The sequence below is a fragment of the Arachis stenosperma genome, chromosome 10 (genome assembly GCF_014773155.1).
Source record: "Arachis stenosperma cultivar V10309 chromosome 10, arast.V10309.gnm1.PFL2, whole genome shotgun sequence".
NCBI lineage: Eukaryota > Viridiplantae > Streptophyta > Magnoliopsida > Fabales > Fabaceae > Arachis > Arachis stenosperma.
The window spans coordinates 90470373-90477474 of record NC_080386.1 but is presented as its reverse complement, the minus strand read 5'-3'; positions in this window follow the sequence as shown (position 1 = coordinate 90477474).

Sequence of the window (7102 nt, the reverse complement as noted above, 5' to 3'; positions counted from 1 at the left end):
CTGGGCAATAGCAAGCGATATCCATCATCTTCTCAGCAACAGACAGAGAATTCTGAACAAAACACTTCTAATTTAGCCAATGTAGTCTCTGATCTGTCAAAAGCCACTTTCAGTTTCATGAATGAAATAAGATCCTCCATTAGAAATCTGGAGGCACAAGTGGGCCAGCTGAGTAAGAAAGTCATTGAAACTCCTCCCAGTATTCTCCCAAGCAATACAGAAGAGAATCCAAAAGGAGAGTGCAAGGCCATTGACATAGTCAATATGGCCGAATGCACAAGGGAGGAGGAGGACAAAAATACTAGTGAGGAAGACCTCCTGGGACGTCCCTCAAGCAAAAAGGAGTTTCCTATTGAGGATCCAAAGGAATCTGAGGCTCATACAGAGACCGTAGAGATTCCATTAAAACTCATTCTGCCATTCATGAGCTCTGAAGACTATTCATCCTCTGAAGAGGATGAAGATGTAACTGGAGAGCAAGTTGCTCAATATTTAGGAGCCATCATGAAGCTGAATGCCAAGTTATTTGGTAATGAGACTTGGGAAAGTGAACTTCCTTTGCTCATTAATGAACTGGATACTTGGATTCAGAAAATTATACCTCAAAAGAAACAAGATCCTGGCAAATTCTTAATACCTTGTACCATAGGCACCATGATCTTTGAAAAAGCTCTGTGTGATCTGGGGTTAGGGATAAATCTTATGCCACTCTCTGTAATGGAGAAGCTGGGGATCATTGAGGTACAACCTGCCTTGTTCTCACTACAACTGGCAGACAAGTCATTGAGACAAGCTTATGGATTAGTAGAGGACGTGCTAGTAAAGGTTGAAGGCCTTTACATCCCTGCTGATTTCATAATCTTAGACACTAGGAAGGAAGAGGATGATTGCATCATCCTTGGAAGACCTTTCCTAGCCATAGCAGGAGCTGTGATAGATGTCAACAGAGGAGAATTAGTCCTTCAATTGAATGGAGAATACCTTGTGTTTAAGGCACATGGCCATCCCTCTGTGACAGAAGAGAGTAAGCATGAAGAGCTTCTCTCAGTTCAGAGTCAAGAAGAGCCCACACAGTCAAACTCTAAGTTTGGTGTTGTGAGGCCACAACCAAACTCTAAGTTTGGTGTTGAGATCCCATATCCAAACTCTAAGTTTGGTGTGGACAACTATACAACATTGACCTGATCACCTTGTGGCTCCATGAGAGCCACTGTCAAGCTATTGACATTAAAGAAGCGCTTTTTTGGAGCCAACCCAATTTTATTTATCTAATTTTATTTTATTCTATTTTATTATTATTTTGTGTTTTATTAGGTACATGATCATGAGGAGTCACGAAAAAAATCAAAAAAATTAAAAACAGAGTCAAAAACAGAAGAAAAAAATTTTTTCACCCTGGAGGACGCACAGACTGGCGTTCAACGCCAGTAAGATGCATCTGGCTGGCGTTCAACGCCAGAACAGAGCACCATTCTGGCGCTGAACGCCAGAAACAAGCAACATCCTGGCGCTGAACGCCAGGAATGTGCCTAGAGGAGACAAACTGGCGCTGAACGCCAGTAACAAGCATGAAACTGGCGTTCAACGCCAGAAACATGCATTACATGGGCGTTGAACGCCCAGAACATGCACCAATGGGTGTTTGAACGCCAGAATGATGCATGTAGGCATTTTACATGCCTATAGGGTGAAGGAATGGTATTTCTTATCACCTCAGGATCTGTGGACCCCACAGGATCCCCACCTACCATATTCCCACCTTACCTTTTAATCCTAATCACACTCTCCTAATCCTAAATCTCATTCTCCCTCTTCCCCATGTCACACTTCCCAACACCCATCACCAATCACCTCAACTCCTCTTCCCAATTACCCCATTCACCATTCACATCACCCCACTCTTCCCCATAAACCCCACCTACCTTCATAAAATTCAAATTCAATTTCCCACCCATTCCCACCCAAATTAGCCGAACACCCACCCTCCCCTCTCCCTATAAATACCCTTCCCTTCTACTTCATTTTCACACAACACAACTCCTTCTTCTCCCACATAGCCGAACCTACCTCTCTCCCTCTCTACCATATTTTCTTTTTCTTCTTCTACTCTTCTTTTCTTTCTTGCTCGAGGACGAGCAAAATTTTAAGTTTGGTGTGGTAAAAAGCATAAGCTTTTTATTTTTCCATTACCAATGGCACCTAAGGCCGGAGTATCCTCTAGAAAAGAAAAAGGGAAGACAAAAGCTTCCACCTCCGAGTCATGGGAGATGGAAAGATTCATCTCCAAGAGCCATCAAGACCACTTCTATGATGTTGTGGCAAAGAAGAAGGTGATCCCTGAGGTCCCTTTCAAGCTCAAGAAGAATGAGTATCCGGAGATCCGACATGAAGTTCAAAGAAGAGGTTGGGAAGTCTTAACCAACCCCATGCAACAAGTCGGAATCTTAATGGTTCAAGAGTTCTATGCCAATGCATGGATCACTAGGAACCATGACCAAGGTATGAACCCAAGCCCAAAGAATTATCTCACAATGGTTAGGGGGAAATACTTGGATTTCAGTCCGGAAAATGTAAGGTTGGCATTCCAATTGCCTATGATGCAAGGTGATGAACGCCCCTACACTAGAAGGGTCAATTTTGATCAAAGATTGGACCAAGTCCTTATGAACATTTGTGTGGAAGGAGCTCAGTGGAGAATAGATTCCAAAGGCAAGCCAGTTCAACTAAGAAGACTAGATCTCAAGCCTGTGGCTAGAGGATGGTTGGAGTTCATTCAACGCTCTATCATTCCTACTAGCAACCGATCTGAAGTTACTGTGGATCGGGCCATCATGATCCATAGCATCATGATTGGAGAGGAAGTAGAAGTTCATGAGGTCATCTCCAATGAACTCTACAAAATAGCCGACAAGCCCTCACCCATGGCACGGCTAGCCTTCCCTCACCTTATTTGCCATCTATGTTACTCAGCTAGAGTTATCATAGAAGGAGATGTCTCTATTGAAGAAGACAAGCCCATCACCAAGAAAAGGATGGAGCAAGCAAGAGAAGCTCCTCACGGCCCTCAAGAAGTGCATGAGGAAGCTCATCATCAACAAATTCCTGAGATGCCTCAAGGAATGCACTTTCCTCCAAACAACTATTGGGAGCAACTCAACACCTCTTTAGAAGGATTGAGTCACAATGTGGAACAATTAAGGGTGGAACATCATGAGCACTCCATCATTCTCCAAGAAATAAGAGAAGATCAAAGAGCAATGAGGGAGGAGCAACAAAGGCAAGGAAGGGACATAGAAGAGCTAAAGAACATCATTGGTTCTTCAAGAAGAAGACGCCACTAGAGGTGGATTCATTCCTTGTTCTTTATTTCTTTCTGTTTTCGGTTTTTAGTATTATGTTTATCCATGTTTTGTGTCTTTATTTCATGATCATTAGTATGTAACCATGCCTTAAAGCTATGAATAAAATCCATTACTCCTTCACCTCTCTTAAAAGAAAAATGTTTTAATTCAAAAGAACAAGAAGTACATGAATTTCGAATTTATCCTTGAATTTAATTTAATTATATTAATGTGGTGACAATACTTTTTGTTTTCTGAATGAATGATTGAACAGTGCAAAATTTTGATCTTGTTGTTCATGAGTGTTAAAATTGTTGGCTCTTGAAAGAATGATGAACAAGAGAAATGTTATTGAGGATCTGAAAATCATGAAATTGATTCTTGAAGCAAGAAAAAGCAGTGAAAAAGAAGAAGCTTGTGAAAAAAATGGCAAAAAAAAAATTAGAAAGAAAAGAAAAAGCAAGCAGAAAAAGCCAATAGCTCTTAAAACCAAAAGGCAAGGGTAAAAAGGATCCAAGGCTTTGAGCATCAATGGATAGGAGGGCCCAAGGAAATAAAATCCAGGCCTAAGCGGCTAAATCAAGCTGTCCCTAACCATGTGCTTGTGTCATGAAGGTCCAAGTAAAAAGCTTGAGACTAAGTGGTTAAAGTCGTGATCCAAGGCAAAAGAGTGTGCTTAAGAGCTCTGGACACCACTAACTGGGGACTTTAGCAAAGCTAAGTCACAATCTGAAAAGGTTCACCCAGTTATGTGTCTGTGGCATTTATGTATCCGGTGGTAATACTGGAAAACAAAATGCTTAGGGCCACGGCCAAGACTCATAAGTAGCTGTGTTCAAGAATCAACATGCTTAACTAGGAAAGTCAATAACACTATCCGAAATTCTAAGTTCCTAGAGAAGCCAATCATTCTGAACTTCAAAGGAAAAAGTGAGATGCCAAAACTGTTCAGAGGCAAAAAGCTACAAGTTCCGCTCATTTAATTATAATTAATATTCATTGATATTTCTGAATTTATAGTATATTCTCTTCTTTTTATCCTGTTTGATTTTTAGTTGCTTGGGGACAAGCAACAATTTAAGTTTGGTGTTGTGATGAGCGGATAATTTATACGCTTTTTGGCATTGTTTTTAGGTAGTTTTTAGTAAGATCAAGCTACTTTTAGGGATGTTTTCATTAGTTTTTATGTTAAATTCACATTTCTGGACTTTACTATGAGTTTGTGTGTTTTTCTGTGATTTCAGGTAAATTCTGGCTGAAATTGAGGGACTTGAGCAAAACTCTGAAAAAGGCTGACAAAAGGACTGCTGATGCTGTTGGATTCTGACCTCCCTGCACTTGAAATGGATTTTCTGGAGCTACAGAACTCCAAATGGCGCGCTCTCAACGGCGTTGGAAAGTAGACATCCAGGGCTTTCCATCAATATATAATAGTCCATACTTTATTCGGAATTTGACGACGTAACTTGGCGTTGAACGCCAAGTTCATGCTGCTGTCTGGAGTTAAACGCCAGAAAAACGTCATGATCCGGAGTTGAACGCCCAAAACACGTCATAACTCGGAGTTCCACTCCAAGAGAAGCCTCAGCTCGTGGATTGATCAAAGCTCAGCCCAAGCATACACCAAGTGGGCCCCGGAAGTGGATTTATGCATCAATTACTTACTCATGTAAACCCTAGGAGCTAGTTTATTATAAATAGAACATTTAACTAATGTATTTGACATCTTTTGATCACTTTAGATCTTAGGATCAGATCTTTGAATGCATAGTTCTTAGACTATGGGGGCTGGCCATTCGGCCATGCCTGAACCTTTTGCTTATGTATTTTTAACGGTGGAGTTTCTGCACACCATAGAGTAAGGGTGTGGAGCTCCGCTGTACCTCAAGTATTAATGCAATTCTATTTTCTTTTATTCAATTCTCTCTTATTCTTATTCCAAGATATTCATTCGCACCCAAGAACATGATGAATGTGATTATTAGATAACCCTCATTATCATTCTCACTTATGAACGCGTGTGATTGACAACCACTTCCGTTCTACATGCAACCGAGCTTGAATGTGTATCTCTTAGATTCCCCAACAGAATCTTCGTGGTATAAGCTAGATAGATGGCGGCATTTATGAGGATCCGGAAAGTCTCACCTTGTCTGTGGTATTCCGAGTAGGATTTCGGTAATGAATGACTGTGACGTGCTTCAGACTCGCAAGTGCTGGGCGTGATGACAAACGCAAAAGAATCAAGGGATTCTATTCCAGTAGGCGCGGGAACCAACCAGTGATTAGCCGTGCTGTGACAGAGCGCGTGAGCGTAGTTTTCACTGCGATGATGGGATGTAGCCTTCGGCCAGGTGATGCCTCCAGACGATTAGCCATGTGGTGCACGAAATTGTGATCAATACTTTTCAAAACATAAACAATCCCTAGTAATGGCTCCAAAGACTTGGTGCTCAATACCATGGCATAAACACAACTTCGCACAACTAACCAGCAAGTGCACTGGGTCGTCCAAGTAATAAACCTTACGCGAGTAAGGGTCGATCCCACGGAGATTGGTGGTATGAAGCAAGCTATGGTCATCTTGTAAATCTCAGTCAGGCAGACTCAAATGGGTATAGTGATGAACGAAAATAACATAAAAGATAAAGATAGGGATACTTATGTATATCATTGGTGTAAGAGCTTCAGACAAGTGCATGAAGATGCCTTCCCTTCCGTCTCTCTGCTTTCCTAATGTCTCCATCCAATCCTTCTTACTCCTTTCCATGGCAAGCTCGTATAGGGTTTCACCGTTGTCAGTGGCTACCTCCCATCCTCGCAGTGAAAGCTAATGCACGCACTCTGTCACAGTGTGGCCAATCACTGGTGTGGTTCCCTCCCCTACCGGAATAGAATCACTCTTTTGCGTCTGTCACTAACGCCCAGTAGGTTACAGGTTTGAAGCACGTCACAGTCATTCAATCATTGAATCCTACTCAGAATACCACAGACAAGGTTAGACCTTCCGGATTCTCTTGAATGCCACCATCAGTTCTTGCCTATACCACGAAGACTCCGATTAAAGAATCCAAGAGATATTCACCAAGCCTCGAATGCTTGTAGAACAAGAATGGTTGTCAGTCACCTTGTTCATAGGTGAGAATGATGATGAGTGTCAATCATCACCTTCATCAAGTGAAGAACAAGTGATATCTTGGTAAAAGAACAAGTGGAATTGAATAGAAGAACAATAGTAATTGCATTAATACTCGAGGTACAGCAGAGCTCCACACCTTAATCTATGGTGTGTAGAAACTCCACCGTTGAAAATACATTAGAACAAGGTCTAGGCATGGCCGAATGGCCAGCCTCCCAAATGATCTAAGATAGCATAAAATTAGAAGATAGCTACCAAGATGTTTCAATACAATAGTAAAAGGTCCTACTTATAGAAAACTAGTAGCCTAGGGTGTACAGAGATGAGTAAATGACATAAAAATCCACTTCCGGGCCCACTTGGTGTGTGCTTGGGCTGAGCAAATGAAGCATTTTCGTGTAGAGACTCCTCTTGGAGTTAAACGCCAGCTTTGGTGCCAGTTTGGGCGTTTAACTCCCATTTAGGTGCCAGTTCCGGCGTTTAACGCTGGAATTTCTGTAGGTGAATTTGAACGCCGATTTGGGCCATCAAATCTTGGGCAAAGTATGGACTATCATATATTGCTGGAAAGCCCAGGATGTCTACTTTCTAACGCCGTTGAGAGCGCGCCAATTGGGCTTCT